This window comes from Choloepus didactylus (assembly GCF_015220235.1).
Source record: "Choloepus didactylus isolate mChoDid1 chromosome Y unlocalized genomic scaffold, mChoDid1.pri SUPER_Y_unloc1, whole genome shotgun sequence".
Lineage (NCBI taxonomy): Eukaryota > Metazoa > Chordata > Mammalia > Pilosa > Megalonychidae > Choloepus > Choloepus didactylus.
In genome coordinates this window covers 7,487,251-7,513,551 of record NW_023637624.1, presented here as the reverse complement: position 1 = coordinate 7,513,551, position 26,301 = coordinate 7,487,251, and the positions used below count along the sequence as shown (strand labels likewise).

General features: G+C 39.3%; 1 long non-coding RNA gene across 2 annotated transcripts; it reads left to right on the top strand.

The window, feature by feature from the left end:
* Positions 1-860: 860 nt before the first annotated feature.
* LOC119525903 lies at positions 861-25,844 on the top strand. 2 transcript variants are annotated; one of them, XR_005215038.1, is made up of 3 exons: positions 861-2,395; positions 15,379-15,508; positions 25,519-25,844. It is a non-coding gene; the product is annotated as an uncharacterized LOC119525903 (long non-coding RNA). The 2 variants fall into 2 exon arrangements; XR_005215037.1 differs by lacking the exon at positions 25,519-25,844 and adding an exon at positions 19,681-19,725.
* The last annotated feature ends 457 nt before the right edge of the window (positions 25,845-26,301 follow it).

Sequence of the window (26,301 nt, the reverse complement as noted above, 5' to 3'; positions counted from 1 at the left end):
GCTCCACCTTCCCAACTCTGGGACAATCAGCTGAGGTTGCAGGGAAGGCTAATGTCCATGCCCAGTTTTGTAGTGTGTGCCTGTTATCTGAAGCACTTCAGTCACACTGGGTTGTCTGGGGCAGCTCTGGGCTATGGGGCTGGTGATGGGCAGGAGTATTTTCTGTCCTCCAGGATGATGGCTGTGGGCGGACACCCCCTTTTCCTTGGGAAGTTGTGGTGTTTAGTGAATTTTCTCAGCCACTGGATTATTGCCTTTTGTCTCAGAGCTCTCTTAGTTCTGCTCTTGTCTTGACCTGCCCAAATTGCAAGTCTTTGAAGCTTTCTGTATTGGGCTTCTTAGAGTAATTTTTTAGAAAAAGAAAAAGATTAAAAAAAAAAAAAAAGGCCCTCCTCACAGATCTAATGGGTTATTGAAATTCTAAGAGAGAAAGCAATTAGGGCCATTAAGGAAAGGTCCACAGGGCAGAGAGATCAGCTTTTCTTCGGGATTTGCATATGCGCCTCAGGGCCTGGGCTCTGCCCTTCCCCTTTCTATGTTCACCAGAACTCCATAAATCCTCCGCTTTTATTTTGGAGTTTTTCGTGTTGTTTTTTTTCCTCTGCCTGTGTCCTCTCTGCTGGGCTGGCTGCTCTCAGATTCTCTGGTGTCTGGTCTCAGTCTATCTATGGTTGAATTTTGGATCAGTAGAATGAGTTTCCGATAAGGGCTGCCACTTCAGTTCTCCCTTCTCCTTCCCGGAGCTGACAGCCCCTCCTCCCCCGGGACTGAGGCTGGCAGGGAGGGGCGCGGGTCCCCTGGCCGCAAAAACTTACAGATTTTGCTGATCTCAGCAGTTCCACGTTTTCATGAGTGTTGTATGAAGTATGCCCAAAGTCAGACTGCTCTGTGGTGTCCAGTCCACGCAGCTCCCCGCTCTCTACCCACCCTCCTGGAGGAGTAACTAAAACACACAGCTCACCAGTCCACCATCTTCAAACTATTGTATTCTGAAACGTCAACCTTTACAGGAGATTGCCCCAAAAACATCACAACTGGGTTTATATAAAAGCATTAAGTTGAAAACATCTTCATAAATCTTAAAATTACATTACAGTATTCAGTAATCACCAAGATTACCATTTTGTCATATCACATCATTGCTAAGCATTGCTTCCCCTTTTTAGTCAAGCAATTCCCAATTAAGTAACAAAAACATCACTAACCCACCCACTCTCTTGGCAAAAGCTAAACATCATTCTTTTGGGGAGGATGGGGATAAATCAGGGCATAAGGGATGAATCACCTTTGTCCTTTCCAGAACATACCAGCAAAGTTCCGAAATCCTTGTGTTCATTGATAAAAAACCATGCTCAGCTAAACAACTCCTAGGTATAGCTAACGTGCCTATATTGGCTGAAAACCACCAGTGTATACTATTGACATGGTAGTTATTCCAGACCAAGCTATTGAAAGTCAGCAGAGCTATCTGATCATCCTGTTTTCCAGTTTGGGGGTTCTGCAACATCCAGGCCTCTTACACCACCCTCAGGCATCTCCACTGTCAACTTCCTGCTGCATTCGTTACCCAGTGTTCCATTCTGCAGGGGCAAATGTTCCTGTGGCCTCTACTGAGATCAAAGGCAACAGCAAGTTTGAACAGATATAATGTAAAAAAAAAGGAGGCTGAAAGCAGAACTTAAGAATATGTGCTTTTGTACTTTTTTAAATGTGCTTTTCCACTTTTTTTCCTTTCTAGAAGAGTCAGCAAACTGTATTTCCTATTTTGTATAAATAAAAATGTCTTTTGAGAAATCTGCTTCCTCTTTAAGATATTGTATATCAAAAGGTGATAGAGTAGGAAAAAAAGTGAAACAGAAAAATAAGTGGTATCAGCATTAACCAGAGGGAAAGAAATGAGATAGAAAAGATTAAAATAAAATGCTTTCCTTGCTTTTAAAAAAGTAAATAATGTATAAAATTCATTGCACAATGGCTCCAATTTTCCACTTCTCTCTGTATGCATGTCCTCTCCAGTGTGTTTTGCAGCTCCTTCCATCAAGAGGAGGAATGTACCTGCCGGCTCCTTCAATCTGGGCTGTTGTTGCGATTGGCCAATAGAAGGCAGCGGAAGTGATGTGGGAGTTCCAGAGTCTAGGCATCGAGAGACTCAGTATTTTTCTGTTCTGTCTTTGCTCCTCTGCCTTTTCCATGAGACTATGCCCAGGCTAGCCTGCTGCAGGATGAAACATGTGGAGAAGAGCAGAATCAGTCTAGTTGTCCCAGCAAAGATGTCAAACATGTGAGAGAGTGCCCAGCCAAGACTAGCAAAGCTGCCTGGCCAACCCACAGATGAATGCCAACAAATGAACCCAGCTGAACCCAGCTCAGATCAACAGATCCACCCAGCTGACTTGTAGGTGAATGAGAAATATTAAATGGCTATTGTTTTAAGCCCCTAAATTTGGTGTAGTTTATTACACACAAAGGTCCTGATAAACCTGGTATCAAAGACTGATGAAAGAAAAAGAGTGGCCCAGGGAGGAGAGTTTAGTAGAGAGTGTATTGATGGCTATTTAGAAGAGCTGACTCTTTTGGGGATTGCCATAAGGAACATATTGACTTTTCTATGAGGAAAACACTATATCCTCTGAATTGTCATAACTTATGTGGAGTCACACATTTCTTGAAAATCCCTGGGCTCATGAAATCTAAAGGTATCACTACCCTAGAAAGTATGGGTTATTTATTTAAAACAATTCTAGCCCAATAACTAACACATCAATCCATGTAGAAACAAGCTGTCTGGCAATCTCACTAACTGAAATAGCAGTAAAGACTGTGGGTGATGGTAGGAGGATGTACCCGAACAGCCAAAATAGAACTAAAATCCCCAAACGGTAGTTTCATCTAGAGCAAAGCCAGTCAGAAATTCACTCAGAGCTTTTGTATACTTGCCATAACAGGCTCATAGGACTTGATGAGAAGTAGCAAATTAGGAGAAGATAGAAGAATTGCTAGAAGTAGGCACACACAAATCAGTCACGTGACATGTGAGAACCTATAAAAAGGCAAACTCAAGAGCCCAGAAGCATAGCCATCTGGGGGCAGTGTAAAGGAAAAGAACATCATTATACTGCATTTTTCTATTCATTTCCATGTTTATTCAACAAATGCTATATACTGAGTGTTTTTCTCTGGTCAGTGTACTGGCTAGAACCAGAAGGGGCCAGAATATTAATTAAAGCTTCCAATTTGGCACAAAACCCCGTGTAATGACAATGATGTTTTTAACAGTCCTTTCAGAAAAGGACTAAACAATGTTACATCAGCTGAAATATTCATGCAAAATGGACAAGATTTTTTTTCCTAAGTTTAACGAGTAAACCCCCAGTTATCTGAAAATTGCAACCTTATTTCTGGGGGTAAAGGAAGACAGAATGTGTGTAGATTGTATCTAAAGAAGTAAAATTTGTTTACAAATTAAAGATAAACATAGAGTACTACTTTGCTTTAAATACGGGGAGAGAGAAATAAAAATATTTTAGGCATTAAAGGAAGAAACAATTTTATTCTACTAAAAATAATTCCTTAAATCCTCTGCTGAAATAAAAAACTGCAGAAAATACTACCAGTTTTTTTTTTTTATTTGCATGCTTTCTTAATGGTGTTTGAAACCTCAATTAGTTATTTTCAGCAATGAGGAAGTCTTGCTCTGTTGGGTGAGAGTTTGCTGCAGGTGGTGTTGATGGTTTTGAGATGGCAGAGAACCATAAGCTCTTCCCTAAGAGAATATTAGACTGGCTGAAGAAACCCAAAGCATACCTAACATTTAGAAAAAATTTAAATGAGCCCTGTTAGGTAATCATGAAACCCATCCACAAGTCACATGAAAAAGACAGATTCAGTTACAAAATAAGGTCCAGTTCAAGACGGTGAACTGACCCTAAGCAATTTTCCTTCTTTGTCCTCCAAGACCCTTTAAAGGACATTTGAAAAACTTATAATGGCATAGCTCATACAAAGAGAATAGAAGAGAACCCTTAAAGGGTAAGAGATTTTAACAAATTCCTAGAAATGTGACAATCAGTGGAAAAGTGGTAATTCATGAATTGAGATGAAGGAAACCAAAACCAGAAGTATGTGTAGAAAGAGATATAGCTTAAGAAGGTGTCCATGAAGACTGCCAGAGAGATTAGGGACATGGAAATATCAGATATAAAGGAGGAGAATAGTGACATATGGCAGTAAAATCAGTAGAGTCCATCATCCAACCAATGACAGTTCTGGAAAGAGCATATAGAGAAAACAGACCAGAGAAATATTCACAGAAATTGTAACAAGAGAATTTCTCTGCACTTAATGTCACAAGTCATCATACTGAGAGGACCCACCGAGTAACCATCACATTGAAAACAAACTCCCATGTCTAGAGACATATTATTATGAAATTTCATAACACCAAGAATAAAGAAAAATTGAAAAAGCCACAAAATAGCAAGAATCAGACTGGCTCCAGCAACTGTGGAAGCCAGAATATCGTAGACTAAGGCCCTCAAAGTTTTGCTGGAAATCATTTTCAACCTAGAATTTTATACTTAGCCATCTTCTCCTAAATTCTCTAGAAAGCAGAATTTGAGGCCAGGATTAAACTGCGGGTACTCTTCTTGGGAGGTATAAACCCAGAGTGGTGAAGGTGAGGAAAGGGGGAAGTGAGACAAGGAAGAAAGTGAAGTATCACAATGTCGAGAATCACCACATTGGTTACCCCAAATAAGCCACACTCAGAAGGTGTATGCACTGAGTGTACAGGTCTTTGGAAGGGCTTCAAGACGAGCCACACCTCTGAGTGGTCCACAGAAGAGAGAAAAGGAGTGGAAATTTATCTTCTTAGTATACTCCTCTTTTCTGTTTTCCACTGATTGAGATTCATTCCATGAAACTATAACTCTCCCACACTTCTGGGTCACATATCTAGCCTCACACAGGTCAGGATCTGTGCGGTAGGACAGTTCATTAAGGACAGGAAGTAAAGGGGAAGCCCCATTAAGCTGGGGCTCTGAAGAAGAAGGAAAGAATGGAAGCGTTCAAGGGAATTTTGTGTCTAACACATGTGAGGCAGAATGAAGACATTTTCAGACTTTCAATTTTTTCCTCTTTATTGAGATATATGGAAATCAAAGTGCATAGCGTGCACTAATCTTAATTGTACAGCTTGATGAATTTTTACACGTTTACACCCATATAACCATCATCCAGATCAAGATGCAGAGCATTTCCAGAACCCAATTTTCTTTATATCCCTTCACAGTCTTTTAATACCAAAGTCTTTTAATATCAAAGTCTTTTAATATCAAAGACTTTAAATACCAAAGACTTTTAATACCAAAGATTATTGTGTTTTGCCTATTCTTGAGCTTCATGTAAATGACATTCTGTAGTAGTTACACTTTTATGTCTGGCTTCTTTTGCTCAACAATAATTTTGAGATTCATCTATGTTGTGTGCAGCATAGTTTGTTCTTTTTTATTGCAGTGTAGTCTTCAACTGTATGACTCCAATGAAATTTATCCATTGTGCTGGTTTGAATTTATTATGTACCCCACAAAAGCCACATTCTTTTAACCCAATCTTGTGGGTACAGACTTATTGTGGGTGGGATCTTTTGATTAGATTATTTCCATGGAGATGTGACCCTGCCCATTCAAGGTGGGTCTGAATTAGTTTACTGGCATCCTCTATGAGAGGATAAAAGGCAGAGACATTTTGAAGAGAGCTCAGAGCTGACACAGACCCAGACACTTGGAGATGAAGACAGAAAGATGTTTGGAGATGCTAAGCTAAGAGATGAAGCCTAGAATTTGCCCTTGAGAAGCTAAGTGAGAACCCAGAGATGCTTAGAGAGAAATGTTCTGGGAGAAACAAGCAAGGACACACAGGAGCTGAAAGAGAGAAACTAAGACAGAAGCCCAGAAACATCTTTTGGAGGAAACAATGCAACCCAGGAGCATAGTACCAGCAGACGCCAGCCACATGCTTTCCCAGCTGACAGAGGAACCCTAGATGCCATTAGCCTTTCTTCAGGGAAGGTATCCTCTTGTTGATGCCTTAGTTGGGACATCTTCATGGCCTTAGAACTATAAATTTGTGAATTAATAACCCCCCTTGTAAAAGCCAATCCATTTCTAGTATTTTGCATTCTGGCAGCTTTAGCAAATCGGAACATCCATTCTGCCATCGATTAACATTTGGGTTGTTTTCAGTCTGGGACTATTATGAATAAAGGTTTTACAAACATTCTTATATGTCTTTTGGTAGACACATGCACTTATTTCTCTTGGGCATATGTCTAGGAGTAAGATTCCTACGTCATATAGTAAGCATATAGATACTGCCAACTATTTTTGGAAAATGGCTGCCTCGAGTTATACTGCCACTAGCAACACTATGGAGCTATAGTAGTTAAGACAGGCAAAATGGAAGAGAGAAATAGATCCATGCATATATAGTCACTTGATTTATAGCAAACACGCCACTGCAATTAAGTGGAGGGGAAGGATGGTCTTTCTTACAAATGGTGCTGGAGCAATTGTATATCCATATGAAGCAATATAAACCCTGATGTCTATCTCATGTGATACATGGAAATTAGAGATCAGCATAGAACTAAACATGAAAGGTCAAAAACAATTTCTAGAAGAAAATATTGTATAATATCTTTATGATCTTGGGGTACATAAGGATTTCTTAAACAGTATATAAAGAATGCTAACCATAAATGAAAAATATGATAACTTGGACTTTATAAAATTAAGAACTTCTCTGCATCAAATGATAATATTAAGAAAGTGAAAAGACAAGCCACATACTGGAAGAAGATACATGTAATACATATATCCATATAGAATTTACATCTACAATATATAAAGAACTCCTACAAAGCAATAAGAAAAAAGACCATTAAAACCAAGAAAAACAATAAAAATGGACAAAACACTTGTATAGTCACTTCACAGCAGAAGATACCTAAGTGGTCAATGAAAAATGGTATATAAAAATGTTCAACATCATCAGCTATCAGGAAAATACAAATTAAGATGATAAGGAAATACCACCTCCCACCCACTAATATGGCTAAAATTAATAAGTTTTGGTGTTGGTGAGGACGTGGGACATTGAGACTATCAGATATTTTCAGACTTTCAGGGACACCAAAATTAACCTCCTATAACTCTTTCTTGAGAACTCACTGAGGCTATAACTTTTAAAAATGAGTAAGTAGTATAAAACAAATAAGTAAATACACCCAGAAAACAATGGCTGTAACCCCCAAAAGCAGAGAAAGATGGTTCCAGGATTTTGGCTGTGCAGTTGGCCTGGAGAGCAGCCCTTTCAGATAGAAGCAGGAAGGGAAAGGCATAGAGATACTAAATAATTTTTGTGCCATACCTCTAGGAAATAAAGTATTTGAGATTTGAATCTGGACAATGTGTTTGCCCCGCAAACTTAAGCACTCCACTAGGATAATTATGAAGGATCAAGGTAAATGAATGGAGTTGCTGAAATTCATCACGACGGGTGTAAGAGTTTATCTCAAAAGTGGACCTTGAAGGAAAACCTAGAAATTTAATGAGTTACAGTATATAAGAGTAAAATTAGGTTAGGATCTTAAAGAAGCAGTTAAAAATTGGGTGAGAATAACACACATCTGGTTTAGTAATTCTATTTATTTCTTCAAGATGATTAAAGCATAATGCTTAAATATAGTGCAGCCTGGTTTCTGGATCTAGGACCACTGCAAATCCTGGAGTTCAAGGGATTATATGGGTAGATTGGAGGAAAAGATTTAATGGCCATCGGGTGAGAGGTGTTGCTTGAAGCTCTAAGAGCTCTGTGAGAGAGTTGATGTAGACATTTGACCCCAACCAGCATTCTAGGTGGTAACGAGCCAGTCTAAATTGAGAAAGCTGGATTCCTCTCTCAGATTTACTCCAGGATCTTAACAGAGCCAGAAGAGGAGACTCTTGATGCAGTACTGAGTGATGTGTGTCATTATCTCCTGGTGTAGGATGAGAGTTCAGTTGGCTATCATCCTGTGGCGCTCCAAGAAACTGGGAACTGAGATTGGAACACAGAGGCTCATCATATTTTGAGGTCATGTAGAATTATCTCTAACACTTGGGAAAGGAGACTCTTTCCCACCCCAGCAAGTGTCTGATGTGGCAGAAAAGCCCATGGATGCCAATGAGATTATGAGGCAGACAGCAACTACAGGCCACAGCTACACCCAGAAGTGATGCTGTCCACTTCATTAGTGTAGGACAGTGTTGATCACTCCTTCCTCCTTGCAAAACTTTCTTCACTTGACTTTCAAGACCCCATATTCTTCTTACTTCATCACCTGTTTCCTCTCAATCTCCTTTGCTGGTTCCTTTCCATGTCTCCCATCTGGAAATATTGGAATATCACAGCACTAAGTATTTCAACCTCTTTTCTTTCTGTCTACCTTCATCCAGCCTCAGAATTTTATATACCATGTATACACAGGTAACTCTCAGATTGATATCTCCTGTCCATACTTCTTTCCTCAACTTCAGTCTCATGTATCCAACTGCTATTTTGGCAGCTTCACTTATACACAATAGGCACTTCAAACTTAATTTATGACCGGAGTGCCTTATAAACCACCTTCTGCAAACCTTCCCCAAACCTACCCAAAACCTGCTCCTCCCACAGTCTTTACCATCCCATTAAGTTGAAACTCCATTTGCTCAGGCCAAAACTTTACCCTCATCCCTGACTCTTCTTTCTCTCACATGCCACAAGCAACCCATTATCATGTCATCCCTACTTTTAAAATATTCCCAGAATATGACAACTTCTCATGACCTATACTATTACCAACCTAGTCTGGGGCACCATCATCTCTTACTTGCACTATTGCAATAGCCTCCTGTGGAGGCTTGGAGTGATGTATCCCAGAAAAAACATGTTCTTAATCCATTCCTGTGGGTGTGAACCCATTAAAAATAGGACCTTTCAATGAGGTTGCTTCAGTTAAGGTGTGGCACAAAGGAATCAGGATAGGTCTTAATCCTATTACTGGAGGCCTTATAGAGAAGCCCACCTTGAAACAGAAGCCACAGGGAGTGGCCAGAAGTCAATGGAACCCAGAGGAGAAAGGAGAAGACATCACCCTGTGCATTGTCAGGTGACAGAAAAGCCTAGGAACCCCAAAGATTGCTGGTCAGCCAGAAAATTTGGGCTCCAGGAGGAAGCAATCTTTTAGGCTCTGAAACCATGAACCAATAAATTTCTCTTGTTAGGCTAACCCTTTGTAAGGAATTTGTTTTAGCAGCTAGGAGACTAAAACAGATTTTGGTACCAAAAAGTAAGGTGATACTATTGCAAATGAGGAAACGGCTTTGGAATTGGGAAATGGGTAGAGACTGGAAGAATTGTCACATGCTTGATAGAAAAAAAGCCTAGATTGCTTTGAAGAGATTGTCGGTAGAAATACGGACATTAAAAGTACTTCTGAAAAGACCTTGGAAGGAAATGATGAATGTGTTATTGGAAACTGGAGGAAAGGCCATCCTTGATATAAAGGGCAGAGAACTTGGCCAAATTATGTTCTGATGTTGGATAGAAGGCAGAACTTGAAAGCAATGAACCTGGATATGTAGCTGAGGAGATTTCCAAGCCAAGTGTAGAAGGTACAGCCTGATTTCTCCTTGCAGCTTATTAGTAAAATGTGAGAGAAAAGGGGGTAAGCTGAGAATTAAACTCTTAATCACAAAGGAACAAGCAATTAATGATTTTGAGAATTCTCAGCACAATCCAGATATTGTGCTCTGAGACTAAGGCCAGAAGCAGCTCTATCAGGGACCTCCCTTATCTTTTGGGAAGTGAATCCCCAGAGAACAGAGTTCCATGTGAAGGTTTAACTGAACAACCCTTTACTAAAGAAGGTGTGGCTGAACATGGAACCAGCCAGCCATTGCAGTGGAAGTCAGGAATGGAAATGCAGTTATATAGGAGGAATCTATGGATAGTTTTATTTTCTGATGGTCTGGACCCACTTGCACTGCACACAAAGCCAACAAGGTTTTTACAAAATTTGTGTGAACAGAAGCAAATACCTAAAAGGGACAGAGAAAGGACAAATTGAATGAAGAATAACTTTAAGGCATAACCATGGAAGCTGAGGTCTAAACCAAAGTTATCTCTGGTCAAGAGAGCAGGCCCATCCATGTGTATAGAAAGGACAGGTCCACCCCTGTGCATGGAGGGGGTAAGCCATCTGCCCTGGTGTTTGGACGGGGCAGGCTTTGTGCCTAGTTGTTCAGGGATAATGATGCCACCCCAGTGCTCAGAGATGGGAGAGCTTGTGTCCTGGTGTTTATTGAGAATTCAGCCACCATCCCAATGCTTGAAGAGTATGGAGCCTGCACTCCAGTGTTCTGGGGTAGGGCAGCTGCTCCCTCAGGCCCAGAGGAGAAAACATCCATCCATGGATGATTCTCAGAACTTGAAATCTGAAGGAGTTTTCCTCCTGGGTTTTGGACTTATTTGTGCCCTATGACCTATGTTTTACTTCAAATTTCTCCCTTCTGGAATGGGTATGTTTATCCTATGCCTGTCCCACCACTGTATATTGGAAGCAGACCTTGTTTTCTAGGTTTCACAGGCCCATCAGGAATTTTGCCCCAGGACAGGCCACACCCATAACTGATTTTGATGAGACTTTGCATTTAGCATTGTTCTAAAATGGCTTAAGGTTTTTAAGATTTTGTGGTGGAATGAATGCATTTTGTATGTGGGAAGAACATGAATTTTTGGGGTCCAGAGGGTGGACTATGATGGTTTGGAGTTACATACCCCAGAAAAACATGTTCTCAACTTTTATCCATTTCTGTGGGTGTGAATCCATTGTAAATAGGTTGCAACCTTTTAAAAAGGTTGCTTCAGTCAAGATGTGGCCCAACTGAATAAGGATGGGTCTTAATCCTATTACTGGAGGCTTTATAGAAGGTGAGAGATAGAGAAGCCATGGGGAGCAGCCAGAAGCTGGAAGTCAACAGAACACAGAATAGAAAGGAGAAGACACCACCATGTGATGGGAAAGCAAAGGAACCTCAAAGATTATTGACCAGTCAAAAGATAATCCTCTAGCCTCTGAGACCATGAGCCAATAAATTCCTGTTGTTAAGCTACGGTGTTTTCTTTGGCAGATGGGAACCTGAAACTCCTCCTAACTGGGATCCTTGCTTCTCTTCCTGTCAACCTAAAGTCTACTCTCAACACAGCAGCCACAGTAGTCCCATCACTCCTCTGCGTGAAACCTTCAGTGCTGCACCATCTCACTCAGAGTTGGCCATGTATCATTGGGTCCTCTATTACCTATTTGGCCTTGTTTGCATCACACTCTCTCTCTTCCTCATTCAGCTCCAGCCACAATTGGCCACCTTGCTGTCACTTAAACATACCAAGATTGGTCCCACCTCAAAATCTTTACACTTGTGGTTCCCACCCCCCTCCACCCCACCACCCCACCCCACCACCCCACCCCACCCTGCCTAGAATGTTCTTTTCCTGGAGCGCTGTGTAGCTAACTCCCTCAACTCCTTTAGATCACAGCTAAAATTTCTTCTTTATTAGAGAGGTCTACCCTGCCAACCCCATCTAGAATATCAGCCCTGCCACTGCCCCATCCATGAATCACTTGCTTTTCCCCTTCCTTGTGTTATTTCTCTATAGTAATTATCACCATCTGCTCCCATTTGCTAATGCTGCTGTTATGCAAAACACCAGAAATGGATTGGCTTTTATAAAGGGGATTTATTAGTTTATGAAGTTAGAGTTCTAAGGCAGTGAATATCCAAATTAAGGCATCAACAAGATGATATCTTCACTGAAGAACAGTTGGTGGCGTCTGGAACACCACTGTCAGCTGGGAAGGCACATGGCTGGTGTCTGCTGATCCTTGTTCCTGTATTCTTGTTTCAAAATGTCTTTCTCCAAAATGTCTCTGGGCTTTTCTCTTTTAGCTTCTCTGGAGCAAACTCTGGGCTAGCATCTCCAAACATCTCCAAGCATCTGCTTTCAATGGCCATCTCCCAAAATGTTTCTCTCAGCTTCTCTTGGGGCATTTTTTTCCCTCTCTCCTCTCTGTGTGAGCTTTCTTTAAAGACTCCAGTGATCTAATTAAGACCCACCATGAATGGGTTGGGTCCACACCTCCATGGAAATAATTCAGTCAGAGGTTCCACCCTAGTCAACAGACTAATCACTCTGCCCCCACAACATTGCATTAAAGAATATAGTTTTTCTGGGGGATATAATATATCCAAACCGGCACACCATCTGAACAAACTTGATAACAATCTACCCCCCGGCTAGAACGTAAGTTCCCTGAGGGCAGAGTTTTGTTCATTCACTCTCTCAGATCTTGGAATAGTGCCTTGTACTTAATGGACACGAAGTAAATATTACCTCATGAATTACTGTCCTAGCCTTGTGTGACATGTGGGAAGAGACCAGGGAAGGAGAGTAAGGGTTGGAAGTTTCGGAAGAGGAGGCCTGAAAGTGCCACTGAAGAGTGCAAATGAGACATAACTGAGAGACCGCAAATTAAACAGTAGGAATTGGAATTCTGGTGATTTATCTGAGAAGGAGGTACTATAAACCAGTGACTACTGCCATTTCTCCTACTCAGGAGCTTGTAAAATGTGGGTTCTAGTATGCTGGGTTTAAAGTTTGCTATACTTTAATCATTTTAACAAAGGGATGTGTTTTGTAGGAAAATCTAGAGATCTATGACTGTTCATCTCAGGTAGGGAATGGAACTGAACAGAGAGCCACCATTTTGAATCTTAGCAAAGCACAGACTTTGTTTATACTGCAGTACACAATTAATGACATCCTTCTGTCCCCTGGTGGCAGCACAGTTAAACTGCAGGGAGAGATAAATTCTTGGATGATATGGCCAAACAAAAATTTCAACTTCATGTCTCTCAAAGTCTGTACCAATCAAAAGTGTGCACCTGTGTTTGGGATAAAGAAAATCCCAAGGTTTTTCCTTTATGAACTCCATCCATACTTACTTCTCTGAGTTCGGCATCAAAGGAGACCAGTTGAATGGCAGATATTACCTTGACAGCTAGATTTGGATGAACCACCCCCTAGACCAGGTCCCAAACAACATCCTCTCATAACCATCTGCCAAGCGTGTTTGTAGAAAGGCTTAAAGATTGACATGGCTGCTGACTTGGAGAATAATATGACCCAATACTGCAAAGTCTTCTTGGCTAAGCTGCTGATTGCTCTCGTTCTGTCTCTCTGACTTCAGGACTATTGCCAGCTTTGACCAATATTTCTCCTTGAAACTTCAAACCTTTCCTGACCCTCACTTCCTGTGCATCACCCCACTCCAAATTGTCCACATGATTCTATTTCTCCAGCCCCATTTCATCTAAGACTGCTGGTTTCTGCACTGTCTATACACACACTTTGCCATCCTTCACATCCCAACTTTCCAGCCTTGAGGTTTCCAATGCAACCTCAACTACTTAGAACTGACCATGCAGCATGTATAGAGTTCACCGAAACCGTGAGTCAATCAGAGACTTAGACTTCCAGTCTTGAAGCCAGACAAGAGTTAGCAGATGAGACAGTATTTTTGAAGTAAGACTCTTTCAAGTACCCCAAACAAGACTGGCTCAAGCCCTGATGATTACTTGCCTATAATGCTACAGCAGTCCCCAAAGGGTCTCCTCTCCCTGATTCAAGCTGTACATCACTACAAGAATAATTAATGTTCCTACAATACAACACTAATCATGAGTGCCCAAATGATACGAAATTGTACCTGTAAAGGCGTCTATGACATCACATCTCTATGAGAGTTGTTTGTGTGCATTGCCTGTCTGTCACCCTTGCTAATTAGGCTGTAAAGTCCTTATGGGAAGGAACATTGATGTGTTCATTTTTATATAACCCATGCATCTTTCAACACACCATGCATTAAATAAATATTTGATGAAAGAATGGGTAGATGAAATAAAAATAAGGAGATATGGTGGAGAGAGACACATTGTTGCAGCATAGAATAAAACAAACAAACAACATGTTAGGAGTTATGTGCTTGGGATATATGACAGTTCACCAGTGAAGTCATGGGGTTGATTTAGTACAAGGTAGCAGTACCCTTATGTGGTAGAGACAATGTAATATACAGCTTGAACCTGTTTCTTTTTCCTCCTGGCATACCCAAAGACTATTTTTCCAGATTTCTTTGCAGTTTGGCTGGAGCCAAGTGACTTGACTCTGGCCAATGGAAGGAGAGGCAGATGAGATGTGTGGACCATAAACTCCCCTGCAGGGTTCTTCATTAACTCTCGAGCTCTTCCACAGTAAACTTGGGACTACACATTGAAGATGGAGCATTATAAAATTGAAAGAGCCAGAGCCCCTGAATGACTGCATCAAGCAGAAACCCCCATCAGCTGCATCAGATGTTAATTTTTATCATAGTGATGTAATCAAGCAAAAAACTTTTTAAAAAAAGATGGGAAATAATTTCATAGCTATGGTAAAGTTAGATTTAAAGTAGTACAGAGAAAATCTGCATACTTTCTATTTAGGGTCACTTACTGCTAACAATTTGTTACATACATGTAGTCATTTGTGTCCTCTCTCTCTAAGTATGCATGTGTGAATGTATATATGTATATGTATACACACACACACATATCCTAAATCACTTGAGCATAGGTTGCATACATCAAGTGGTCTTTTAACTCTAAATATTTCAGTGTCTATTTCCTAAGAATAAGGATACTCTCTTACATAAGCATGGTAGTTACCAACTTCAGTAAATAATTTCATCTAATCTGCTGAACACGTTCCAATTTTGTCAATTGAAACAATAATGTCATTCATAGCATTGTTTTACTCCTATACAGGATCCAATCCAGGTATTGCATTAGCTGTTATGTCTCTTCAGTTTCTTTCAATCTGAAAAAGTTCCTCAGCCTTTCTTTGTCTATTATAACATTGACATTTTTGAAAAAGGCAGACCCTTTTTAGTAGAACACTCATCATTTGGGATTTAGCTGATGGCTCTTCATTGTTAGATTCCAGTGATGCATTCCAGGCTGGGATATTACATAAGTAAGATTGCTGTGTCTTTTTCAAGGCATCACATCTGCACACACATTTCATCTGACTGTCCTTCATTGGGGATGTTCATTTTGATCTCCTTGTTAAGGTGCTGTCTATATTGTACACTGTATCACTGTATAAACACAATTTTTTACTTGCAACTATTAACCAATCTGTGGGGATATACTTTAAGACCATGTAATTATTTTGCTCCTCATCAAACTTTCCCCCTAGATTTTTAATCCATTGATGATTTTTGCCTGAAACAAACTGTACTATGATGCTAAGATGACTGTCAAGTGATGAATTTTCTAACTCCAGCATTCCCTGCACATTTACCAGTCATCACTCAGCCTCTGCTGAGGTAAGTACTCTCTCTTCTCTCCCATGTGTTTGTTTGTTTGTTGTCTATTTATTTACTATTGGTATAGACTCATGGATTCCTATTTTTTCAATGGTCTATAATTCATTACTGCCCTTAATTATTTTGGTCCTCCAATTATCCTAGATGTGGCCAGTGGGAGCTCCTTCAAAGTGCCTCTTGTATACTTGTGACAGGTCCTCCTATTTTTCTTTTTAATTATTTTTTAGCATTCCCTTAATTTCTGGCATAAAAAGATATTCCATGCTAATCTTTTAGCCAGACACAATCCTGGAATTGGACATTTTTTTCTGAAGATCCCTGGTCCTTTTTAGTGGGGAAATGGTATTAGAAACCAAGATCTCATCAGTGGTGAAGCAATTAACTTTTATTATATTGAGCCTCTAAGATTTTGGATTGTTATAACAGCTAAACTATTCTAGCTCATATACCACAGAACATAGATAGTGACAGCCCTTTGCATTTCTTTGGAAATTCCTAATTTTAAAACAGCTTTGACTTGAGGCATAAAGAAACTGAGGAATTAAGTCCTGGCCTTAGAACTACACTTCCATGTCTGCTAGGAGGGAGAGAGCTGACCTCTGTAAGAAAGGCAAACAGAATATGCTTTGGAAAGAATTTATTATTATGGACAGAGCTAAGGGAATTTGCTTCTTATGCACTGGCTGAAGGTTTGAAAAATATCTACTTAGCTTTACAGAGTAGGTTAAATAAAAGCTACCAAAAGCTCCAAGCCATTCTAATTCTTTACAAGGTTGATGAGTTCCAGGAGGTGGCAGTCAACCACTACTGATCATAAAATCAGAAAATCACCGATCATTTGGGTGGAGAAACAAGCACAGAAAAATATACCTCTTAGAATGCACAATATATGAAACTAGTTTAAAATTTAGCAAAGGCATCTCTCAAGCAAGGGATAGTGAATAGAAATTAATTGTATAGTAGCTTTAAGTACTAATTAAAATTCATTAAGTAACAATAAGATTTTCTAAGAACAATAGTGGGATGGTTAGTTTCATGTGTCAGCTTGGCCAGGTGATGGTGCTCAGTTGTCTGGTCAAGCAAGTACTGGCCTATCTGTTGCTGCAAGAACATTTCGTGGATTTAAATCATCAGTACATTGATTGCGTCCGTGGCTAATTACATCTGCAGTCAGCCAAAGGGAGTGTCTTCAGCAGTGAGAGATGTTTAATCTAATCAATGGTAGGCTTTTAAAGGGGAGGAGATAATTTCAGCAGAGAGGAGAGAACTTTCATCTCTACTGCAGCCAGCCAGCCTCTCCTAAGGTATTCACCAAAGACTATCATTGGAGTTGCCAGCTCGCAGCCTGCCCTACGCAATTTGGACTCGTGCATCCCCACAGTTGCGTGAGACACTTTTATAAAATCTCATACTATTTACTGATCACTCCTGTTGGTTCTGTTTCCCTAGAGAACCCTGACTAATACAAACAGCAACAACTTTCATATCCATTATTTCATTTAATTCTCAAATCAAACTTGTGGGGTAGGTGCAGCAGGTATTATCATTTTTTATAGATGAAGAGAAAAATGTTTAATAAACTTAAATGGCTTGCCCAGGGTCAGAGGTAATAGATGGGAGAACAGAGCCTTGATTTTAGGTCTCCTTAACTCAGTCATCTTATGGTTTCTAAAAACTGTGGTTTCAAGATGCCCACATAGAGAGCAAAATGTTAGTTATGACAAAGAAAAATTGGTGAATAGATTTATTTTATACCTCACATTGTTTAAAAAAAGATTTAAGATTGCTTGCAAGGATATTGGGAATTGTACAAAATAACAAACTAGATGTAGGGAGAAATAAAAAGGGGAAAAAAGGGAAAGAACATAAAATAGAGTGAGGAATGAAACTGATATAAGAGTTGTACCTTACAGACATATGCATATTTGTTTAAGCAGAACATGTATTTGACTTTAAGCTTCCTGGTAGTGCAAAAAAAAGAAAAGCTGCTCTTTTGCAAAATGTACAGTGTCCATGTGACAAAAACAAACTAATTATTTGGGGAAATAAAAACTCTTTCTATTACTAAGCCCAGCAAGAATTTCTCTTGGGGAGACTTATAGAAGACTCCTGTGTACTGTAATTCATTCATTCAACAAATATTTATGAAGCATCTACTATAGGCCAGGCACAGTTTTCAGTGCTGAGAAAAACTCAGGGAACAGAACACAAAAAGGCTCTGCTTCAACAGAACTTACTTGCTAGTGGAACAGATGATAAACAAATGCACAAATAATTGTATGGTCTGTCAAGTAAAGTGCTGGAAAGAAGAATGAAGTAGGGTAAGTGGTTAGAGAGTAGTAGGGTGAGTGTGTGTGTGTATCTTTGTGTCTAACAGAGCACGCTCAAGTAAGGCCTTTCTAATTAGATGAAATTTGATCAGAACCCTGAAGGAACTGAGGAAGTAAACTATTCATATACCTGTGGAAAGAGTATTCTAGGTTTTTAGAATTTAAGAAAATGTAATTGAACAATGTCCTCATCCAGCAATTTCTTACAGCATTCCTCAACATAGGCTATTGGCATCAGGCACAGAAAAATTTTAAGTATAATTCATTTGGAGGGTAACTGATATTTTAAAATCTATGCTCTCTGCTATTGTGGCTTAATTGAAATGTTTGGAGGACTCTATATTCTGCAAATTTGTCAGGTGATTCTCCCTAAATATTGTTTCTCTTACCTGAGCCTTTGACAGTGAGCAACTACACAGTTTGGACTGCATTCTTAGAAGGCCCCATACCTAGAAAGCAATTGTTCTGTGTTTTCAGTTAAATAGGAATTGGAAGCCTTAACTGAGGCTCAGATGTGGAGCAAGGCAGACATTATATTAAATTTGAAGAGCATGCCAAAGACATTTACCTAAATTAATGTGGAAATGGGGAAGGGAGTACTTGGAGGCAGAGCCAAGAGTCTCCTTAGAAAATTCTCCCCCCTATAAGATAGCCACAGTAATTTCTAACTTTACTCTTACTCTAGAAGGTTGCACACTAATGACCCATGGGCCATATGTGACCCACAGACATGTTCCCTTTGACATATGCAATCTTGGGCTACACAATGTTTAAAAAACCGGAATTAGTGCCAAGTGTTAAGGGAGGAGTGTTTCATCTGTATCCATGATGTTTCCTTCCATGTGGTTCTTTGTGTGGAGAATTGTTAATTTATATAACATTCCTGATCCTTCTTCATAAATCCTTCACTCATTCTTGCCCTGGGAAGTGGAGTGGCTTCTTCTATTTCTTTTAAAGCTGGTTCACCAGAGAAATCACATTACTGCATATGACTGGCTGGGTAAATCTAATACTGGACTCAGTATTAGAAGGATCAGTTGCCCTCATGTAAATCACATTCTCCAACAGAAAGGTAATATTTTGATTGCTGTCTTTCTCCACATCTCTTAATTGCTTTAGAACTCAGGTAGGAAAGAGGAGTACTATTTATTGGACTTCCTTAAGCCCCAAAACCAACTGTAAAAATTGAGATTTTGAAATTGAGAGATTTCACATCATAATTGATATTTCTCACTTTTGTGGAAAACCTGGAAAGATCAGGCAACCCTGAGCCCTTATTTCTAAATGGTGACAATAACTGGAGTTGAGTTGTAGCTTCCCCCTTTGAAGGGGCACGTGCTATCCAATATACCATAGTGCTCACTATTACTTATTGTTTTTCTGTTACTTAGACTGAGAGTCCATTGACATTCAGTATCAGGTGATTATAGAATTGTGATAGAATAACAGACTCCCAAAGACAGCCCCAGAACCTGTGAATATGTTACCTTACATGGCAAAAGGGACTTCGCAGATATGATTGTTAAGGCACTTGAGATGGGGGATTATCCTAGATTATCTGGGTGGACTCAGTGTAATTTCAAGGGTCCTTAAAAAGGAAGTAGGAAGGCAGAAATGTCAGAGTCAGAGAAGGATGTGGCAAAAACAGGGGTCAGTGGGAACCTGTCTTCAATGCTGAGAGTCAGGGCACCGGAGGCGAGAGTGCCTCCAAGGAACAAAGGAGACCTGAAGATGGAGAGAGCCTCCGTGATGCAGAAAGGCAGGACATTGTGCCTAAGAGTGCTTTGAGCCCCCAAGGGGGAGCAAAGCCTCTCAAAAGCCCTGTTGACCACCCTCAACCAGGAATGAAGGGGCCCAGAGCCAATGTCTCCCTGGATCTCACCAAAGAACATCAAAATCATTGAGCCCTAGGTGTCTCTTGACATGGCAGCAGTAAAAGTCACTGGAATCTCCAGTTGGATTCACCTATTCAAGGTCAAGCTCCTCAGCCAGGATCCTACAGACCCTCCTGAACAAAAAGAATCCTACAGCTGTCAACCGCTAGATGAATTAAAACTCCTAGTAAAAAAGCAGAGCTAAGTATAATGAGATTTCTCTCTCTCTCTCTCTCTCTTGGTTTTTATGTCAACCACTCAGGTGAAATTCAAGAGAACATACAGGACCTTTGGGAACAATCCCAACAAATTAAACACACTACTGGAAGCAACTAGAATCCTTTTCCTCATCTACCTAATCTAACTACTTAGATATATTTTTTTTCTGAGTCCTTTAATTCCTATTCTTCTCACTCTTATGTTTGGCCCATGTATATTTAACCTACTTGTCAAAGTTGTTTCCAATAGATTGCAAGCATTCCATGCTAAGTTCATGGTCACCCACGAGTATCCAGCTGTTTCAAATCAGGACCAGCCTACCCTCACCCTAACTAGAATAGAAAAAGAGTTTCACACCCTTGTAGATAGGGACTACCTCCCATAAACCAGCAGGAAGAAGCCAGAGACATTGGATCTTTGCCCTGCAGCACCCTTAAGATTAAGGGTGTTCTACTCTTTCAGGGGAAAATTGAGGCAGAATAGAATAGGGCATCAAGGCTGTGATCCCTGGTCTTCTCTTCGGCTTCAAAAGAGTTAATGCAGAGCTGCAAGCTTCAACTGCAGACTTCATGGAGCCAAAATTTCCCCTAAATCTCTGAAGCCTCCCCAAACCATAAACACTTGTAAAATCATGGGCCAAAAGCAAATTCTCAGTTAATGACAAAAAGGATGGGTTCATAGAGATTGTTAAACATCTCCCAAAGACAAATTACAGATATACGAGGGCAAGTCACAAGTTCTGGTAATTATCTCCTCCTAGAACAAAGAAGACATCTTGTGTTCAAAAGTCAAGATAAGTTTTTCTGTAAAACTTTCCTATATAGCAAGCCAACCCACTACCACTCAGCATGTGCTTCTCCCTCAAATATGCACACATTATCTGTGCTGGTTTGAATGTATTATGTCCCCCAGAAAAAGCCATATTCTTTGATGCAATCTTGTGGGGCAGACATAATAGTGGGGATTAAGTTGGAATGTTTGGATTAGGTTGTTTGCATGGAGATGCACCCCACCCAACTGTAGATGATAACTGATGGGATATTTCCATGGAGGTGTGGCCCCACCCATTCAGGGTGGGCCTTGATCAGTGGAGCCATATAGATGAGCTGTCTCAAGGGGAGGGAAGTCAGTGCAGCTGTGAGTGACATTTTGAAGAGGAGCAAGCTTGCTAGAGAGGAACGTCCTGGGAGAAAGCCATTTTGAAACCAGAACTTTGGAGCAGACGCCAGCCACATGACTTCCCAGCTAACAGAGGTTTTCCGGACGCCATTGGCCATCCTCCAGTGAAGGTACCTGATTACTGATGTGTTACCTTGGACACTTTATGGCCCTAAGACTGTAACTGTGTAGCCAAATAAACCCCCTTTTTATAAAACCCAATCCATCTCTGGTGTTTTGCATTCTGCAGCATTAGCAAACTAGAACATTATCTCTATAACATGTATTTTTCTCTTTTTCTTAAATAAACTTTAGTACTTATTCCTAACAAACAAACAAACAGATGAACAAAAAACAGGGGTCAGAGAGGAGAATGATTTGAAGATGACATACTGCTGACTTTAAAGATGGAGGATGGGCCACTAGCCTAGGAATGCAACTGACCTTTAGAAGCTGCTTACAGAATGGTGGCTGACTACCAAGAAGGAGCATTCCAAGAGGAAAAGCCCCAATGTGCTAACAAGCCTTTGTTTGCAACACATTTACTGATGGCTTGTCGCCCCAAGCAAGTCACATATCTAAGCCCAGAGTCTGCGAAGGAAGGGACTACACAAGGGTATGAAGAATAGGAGGAGAGATTCATTGAGAGCCATGCTCTATCACAGGAATGTTTACTGAAGACTTATGGGAAAGAATTTTTCTTACATTTAAGAATATCGGAAAAAGTGTGCTTTTGTTTCCTATTCAATATGATACACAAAAGTAAAGCCTGGATCTGCTTCAGCCAGTTTTGCACAATGATGAGAACCAGACTGTTCTAGTTTGCTAATGCTGCCAGAATGCAAAACACCAGAGATGGATTGGCTTTATTAGAAGAGGGTTTATTTGGTTACACAGTTACAGTCTTAAGGCAATAAAGTGGCCAAGGTAAGGCATCAACAATTGGATACCTTCACTGGAGGATGGCCAATGGCATCTGGAAAACCTGTTAGCTGGGAAGGCATGTGGCTGGCATCTGCTCCAGAGTTCTGGTTTCAAAATGGCTTTCTCCCAGGATGTTCCTCTCTACGCTTCAGCTTCTCTCCAAACTGTCACTCTCAGTTGCTCTTGGGGCGTTTGTCCTCTCTTAGCTTCTCTGGAGCAAGAGTCTGCTTTCAACAGCCTTCTTCAAACTGTCTCTCATCTGCAGCTAATCTCTCAGCTTCTGTGCATTCTTCAAAGTGTCCCTCTTGGCTGTAGCAAGCCGGCTCCTTCTGTCTGAGCTTATATAGTGCTCCAGTGAACTAATTCAGACCTACCCTGAATGGGTGGGGTCACACCTCCATGGAAACTATCCAGAGTCATCATCCACAGTTGGGAGGGTCGCATCTCCATGGAAACACTCAAAGAATTACAATCTAATCAACACTGATACATCTGCCCACACAAGACTGCATCAAAGATAATGGCCGTTTGGGGGGACATAATACATTCAAACCGGCACACAGGCTAAAGAGAAAGTGAACACCCAGAGTAGGACACAGATGAAGAAATCACAGAGAAACAGAACTAGACCACCGGATTAAGTTAACCCTGAAATCTGTCTTATTTCTGAACCTCCAAATAGGTTAATCAAAAGTAACTAAACTATAAAGCAAGTGAATGCCATGCCCACATTTTTGACATGAAAAATGTATCTGCCTTGACAGAATATAACTTAAAATGCCATTATAAAGTAAAGCATAATAAGAACTATGACAGAAGTATAGGCAAGTTTAGTGATAAAGTAATGAACTGAAAAAAGAGGTGAAATGCCAACAGAGTTTGCTTTTGAAAGCAAATTAGTGACTGCTAGGAGGTGCAGTTATGTATTAGGTGAAAAAAATGGCCTGGGTAGCAAAACCTCCTAGACATAGCATAAGAATGAGTCTCTTTCGTATTCAGCAGAAATTGTGTCCCGAAGAGAAGTATTTGCAAATGTAAGTCCATCTGGACATAGCTCAGCGTGTTGAATATTTGGCTCAGGACTGATAGAATAAATCAGCATGACAGAATCAAGTCATTTGTAACTTTTTTTTACCGCAACTTTTGCGAGTACACGTAGAGACACATTTTTAAAAAACTGTCTTGTAAGCAATATTATGAGAAATTTTATATGACCCAAGAATGTTTGGGCACTCTGCCAATGTAAATTTTTCATATGTTGAAAGATTTTGAAAAGTTTAAAGCACTGATAAAGGAAAACAAAATTTTTAACTTAGATTAAAAAACCCCTAGAATAGAAGGAAACTTGATAAAGATTATCTAGTGAAACCCTATAGCAAATGTCACATTTAAAAGTGACTATTAAAAAGTTCTCTCAAAAGCACAGATACCCATTATTATCACTGCTATTCAACATGGTTCTGGGGCCTTAGACAATGCAATAAGAATAAGTAGAACAAAGATTGGAAAAGAAGAGAGATTATTTGCAGGCAATACAGTTGCCTATGTAGAAAATCCAAGAGCATTAAAAGAAAATTTATTAGAACTGATAAGTGAGTTTAGCAGGGTTTCTAGATACATCAGCACACAAAAATCAATACACCAGCAATAATCAATTGGAAAATATAACAGCAAGGAGTCCATTCAAAATAGTAACAAAACCCATAAGGTATCTAAGAAAGGATCAAAGACATGTGAGATTGTAACCAGAGAAAATTAAAGGATGATATTGCAGAAAATTTTCAAAGACCTAAATAAATGGAGAATGATACTGTGTTTATTGATGGGAAAAATCAATATTTAAAGTTGTTCATTCCCTCCAAATTAATACATAAATTTAGTGGATCAGAATCAGAACTCCAAAGAATTGCGTATTTTGACAAATTAATTCTACATTTCATACAAAAAAGTAAAGATTGAAGAATGGCCTAGACAATTCTGAAACAGGAGAACAAGGAAGTAGCCCTTACCTTGTAAGTAACATGGCTTATTATAAAGCTATAGTAATTAAAACAGCGTAGCATTGGTGTGTATGTGTAGGCAAATGGAATAGAATAGAACACTCAAAAGCAGACCCAGACACAGGCATATATGTGAATTTGACATGTGATAGAAATGACATTCCAACTAAGTGGGGTAAAGGGTGAACCATTCAATAAATGGGGTCAGGCTTTTCAGCCAGGAAAAAAAAAATAGATCCTTACACCTCAAACCACAGACCAAAACAAACTAAAAATAAAGCAAAGACCTAAATGTAAAGAGTAATGGCTTTAAAATTACACAAGAAAATAAGAGAATCACTGTGACATCAAAGTACAATTCACCAAATAGATGTTACATCAAAATTTAAAATACCTCTACAACAAAAGATACCCAAACCTTTAAATACACAAAAAACTCAGAAAAGGTATTTACAACATACATTGCCAACAAAAGATTAGTATCCAGAATATATAAATAACTCATATAAATCAACAAGAAAAATAAATAAAAATAAAAAATAACATGAGCAGGTAATTCACAGAGAAGGAAACACATGGAAAAATATTGAAATAATATTTAATTTCACTAGTAATTAGGGAAATGCAACAGTTCACCTGTCAAATTTACAACAATGAAAAAGTTTAATGCCAGGTGTTGGTAAAGATATGGGGTAAAAGGATCTTTTATAGGAATGTAAATTGGCACAACAACTTTGGATTGCAATGTAGCATTCCATTGCATGTAGCAAAGTTGGAGATCCCTATAAATGTTGTTTTAGCAATGTCTAATTATATATAGAAACTCTTGCATATGTGCACAAGGACATTTATACAAAAATAATTAGGGCAGCATCATTGGTCATAGCAAACGAGTGGAAACAACTTAAATGTCCCTGTTCAAGAGAACAGATGAATGTTATATATCAGTTACCTTGAATGACATACAGTGCATGTTTCAACATAGCTAAATCTCCAAATTATGTTCATTGAAAAAAAAACAAGTTTCAGAATTATACACAGTATGATACTGTTCTTATCAAGTATGATAACATGCAAAACAATATCATACACTTTTATCGGCACAAACAAAATTATAATAGTATAAGAACATGCAAAGGAATGATAAACACAAAATTCAAGGTAGCAGTCACCTCTGGAAAAGAGCAGCTGCAAATGGAAATTAGGTAATACAGAGAACTTCAATTTATATATATACTACTTTATTTTCTTCAAAGATGGAAAACATTCAAAACTGAATATAGCAAAATATATATGTTGAGATTTTGATAAAACTGTTTGGTACATTAAGAAAACAAAACATATATCAAGAAATAATCTGACCCACGTGGTTACACAGAAATTTCTTCTAGGTTTGACAGTGATGAATTGATCTACATTCCCCAAATTGTGAGTAGCTGACAACTGAATTACAAAACAAGTTTGCTGAACATTTTAAATCCACTACTCTCTATTACCATTGATAGAGTGAATGAAGAGCAACAAATGGGATTTATGAAATGCAGTGTTGAAAATTAAATATGATGACACTGAACATCCAGAATGCTACAAATACAATCGAAGGAATTATCTTGGACCATTATGCAACTATTTTGTGTATGTTTGGAAGTACCTACATTTGTGATCAGCTGTTTGCTTGAGACAAAACTGAATATAACTACATATTGCTCCCGATTAAAGAAGAGTAAGCTAAATTCTTTACATTACAAGGGGAAATACAAGACCTTGACATTGACATCTTGGGGCTGAGGAGAAAATGCTGTTTGATTCCACATGAAAGGAGTAAAAAACTACAAAAGATTTGTGAAAATAAAATATTTCTATTGGTTTTTACATTTAAAATATGATCTCCAGTATTATACATATATAGTAAATTATTACATGCTGAAATCACAGCTCATAAAAAATAAAGGTTAATTCTATTTCTGGCACTGATTTTTCTGACACCATTTACACCTCCTGCTTGCTCCCTGTTAGCACATTTTTCACCCCTGTAATAGAGCTTGGCTGTTCTGGGATCTCACCTTCTCTCTGCCTTTTATTATGCCGCTACTAGCAGCTTACTAAAGGAAATTGTGGGAGTAATCTGCCCTGGGGGCTGGCAATAAGGGATGTATTGTCTGTAGAGAATTTAAAGGCAATAATAAAAGCGACTAAAGGTTGGTCTGCTTTTTTTCTGTTTATATAGAATTGTCTTTATTTCACCTTCATTTTTTTTTACAATTGATGAAAGAGTATTATAATTGTAC